The sequence below is a fragment of the Bison bison genome, unplaced genomic scaffold (assembly GCF_000754665.1).
Source record: "Bison bison bison isolate TAMUID 2011002044 unplaced genomic scaffold, Bison_UMD1.0 scf7180017862510, whole genome shotgun sequence".
Lineage (NCBI taxonomy): Eukaryota > Metazoa > Chordata > Mammalia > Artiodactyla > Bovidae > Bison > Bison bison.
Window position 1 is genome coordinate 11,627 of NW_011493082.1, and position 2,860 is coordinate 14,486.

General features: G+C 45.6%; 1 long non-coding RNA gene across 1 annotated transcript; it reads right to left on the reverse strand.

Moving 5' to 3' along the window:
• On the reverse strand, positions 1-1,599 carry LOC104983402. The gene is made up of 3 exons (XR_824637.1): positions 1,495-1,599; positions 1,181-1,296; positions 1-61 (listed from the first exon to the last, which is right to left on the reverse strand). It is a non-coding gene; the product is annotated as an uncharacterized LOC104983402 (long non-coding RNA).
• Positions 1,600-2,860: the final 1,261 nt, after the last annotated feature.

A 2,860-nucleotide genomic window follows, 5' to 3' on the forward strand; every position in this document is an offset into this window, starting at 1 on the left:
GTGACTTACTGTGAGAACACACAAATGATGTCCCCTTCAGTCAGTTCATAAGGAAGTCCCCCTTGAAAAGAAAAACACATTTCAGTTCAGCAAACACTTAACAAGTGTCTACTATGTACGATGCATGCACTAGGCCAGGCACTGGGATGCAAATCAGAATAAGCAACAGGGCCTTCCCTCAAAGAACCTAGTCTAATGCAATGACAGAAGCACACAGAAAATGCAGCAGTAATACAGAAAAAGGAGTGATTAACTTTGAGTGGAAAATCTGGGGTCATCCCTAACCAAACTAACCCCCCTCACACCCAAAATCTTCTGGACAAAGCAGATAGTTTCCAGCACAAAACTTGGCTTCCAAAAACATATCTTGAACTCATGTGCTCTCTATCTGCAAACTCACAGCTAAGGTCCAAAATCAGTTTAAATATGCAAATATTAACCCCACCTCACAAAGACTAAGGATTATAAAGTCAATTGTTAAACATTTCATAGGAAATAAATTTCCCTGCAAACGTTTCCTTCCTCATGAACGGAATGGGGATATTACAGTTCTAACTTCACAGAATTGTTATAATAGTTAAATAAATGGAAATAAAATGCTTAACACAATGTCTGGTGCAATAACCTCTTTGAATAAACTGTCAAATTACCGCATATGACACAAAGTGAATATAGAGATGGTGATATGGCCACGGATAGAAGGCAGGAGATAATTAGATGAGGAAAATAAACTCTGAGGGAAGGAGAATGAGGAGGGGAGGGAGTTGGCAGTAATATGAGATAGGGGCTAAGACCATGAGTTCTAGAGTGCCATAGTTCTGGCTGTTCCACTTCCTAAGCTATGTGACCTGAAGTCATTAACTTCTCTGCACCTGTTTCTTTAGTTGTATAAATGGGGAGGGACAGGGGGATGGTAGTAACGGTATCTGAGAAACCAAGTGGCACGATTCTCAGCACAGTGAACGGCCGGCAGTACCTATTATGAGCACTGACTTGGCAGAGAGAGCAAACTAGAAATGGGGAGAAAAGAGACAAGGAAAACGTATTTACAGAGAGACAGCGGAAGGGAATAAATGTGGGTGGTGAATGTCGGGCGGAATGTAAGGCGGGAACGCTGAAATGTTAGGAAGCAGGGCAGGAGGGAAGGAGGAGCCCTACGAGAGGAAAACGTGGGCCTCACCCAGGAAGATCCAAGCGCTGTCCTTGTACTCGTTGTGCCAAGACACCTTCTCCGCCACCCCCAGTTCGACCTCACGCTCATTCAGCTCATTAATCAGCTTCACTTTTGTTAAAGGGCTAAAGCGGAAGGAAAATTGGGCATGTAAGCGCGCCCCGGCCTGAGGTACAACAGAACAAAACCGAGAGACTAATTTTCTAGACTCCCCGCCTCTCCCGCCCGTCAGCCCCGCAGATGCTCTACCACCTCAGCCCGGGTGGGTTGGCCCCGGGCCCCAGTTCCCCCGACCCCTCCTTAGAGGACAGTTAAGGCCTTACTTCATCTCCGCGGGTTCAGGCTCAGAACCTAGGAAGCAACTTCCCGGAGAAGCCGCAAGACGCATGCGCGGTCCCGGCGCCTCGCGCCCATTGCTTGCCGCGGAGCTTGCGCCACGCCGGAAGAGCACTGGCGCGCCGGGGGCGTAGCGCCTGAGCACTAGAGCTAGCAGCGGCTTTCCTCGTTCGGCGCTGCTCGCTCTTTAATCAGAGAGTTTTTCTCTGGTCCATTTGTACGTTCCTCCGAAAAACTGGGCAAGGGTGCGAGCCTGGTCTGTTCAGGACTCCTAGCTCCTGGACGACACCTGGCATTGATTAGCTTAGCTACAAATGTTTGCTGAATTAAGACTGAAAAAGTGCCTGATACGGCGACTTAAGTCGTAGGCTTCGCTCCCAAATTCCGCCTCCATCCTTCACTCCCAGTCAGTAACTCACACGCGCACCCCCAACAAAGCATCCTTGTTCAAGAGTGACGGCAGAAAAGTAAAGAAGATATCTGAAAGGGTGAATTTTTTTTCTCTCTCTCTCAAATCCCAATGCATAGGCAACTGACAAGTATACCGCCGTAAGCTGAATTGCATACCCAGACTTGTGTGAAAAGCTGCTACCCCTTTTCCACAGTCTCCTACTGGAGGTAGAAATTCGTATTGTTAAATTAATAGCTAACAGTTGAGCAGACAATACTAAATTGTGTGCTAATCAATTCATATGCATTGGCTTTCTATCCTCACAACAGCCCTGTGATGTCTGTGATACAATTACTCTCTCCATTTTATAGAAGAAACTGAGGTTCAAAGGAGTTAAATATTAATGGTTTGAAAGGTACTCTGTCTACCGTCTGGTTGATTTATGAATCCATACTGAGCATCTATATATGTTTTGTACAGAAAGTCTGTAGACAGAATTGTAAGGTTGGGTTCTTTAGACAGAATTTTAAGGTTGGGTTCTTTGCCTTCAAAGAGCTGATAATATCATTGAGCATACAGGATATATCTGCTTTATAGATTTCACTCCAGAAATAATCAGGAACCTATAGAAGAGGTGGTGACATAACAGTGTGCGAATAAACCATATTGAGGATTTAATCCATCTTGCACATGTTCACATCAGTATCTGGTCTGAGACCATGCATGGTCTAAAAGTGAAATTCCGGAGCTGTGTAGTTCTCTGTGTAGCCCTAGCTCAGGACCCCTGAAACTAGGCACTTCGTAAAAGTACTTTGATGATGACGGTGATGATGACAACTGTACCCTCAATGGTTCACCATGTACCCAATGTCTTGCTAAGAAGCAGAACAGAATCTGCCCATAAATGACAGTTTCTCTTCATTCATTCTGTGTCTCTTCCCTTCCCCCACTCCAACCCAGCT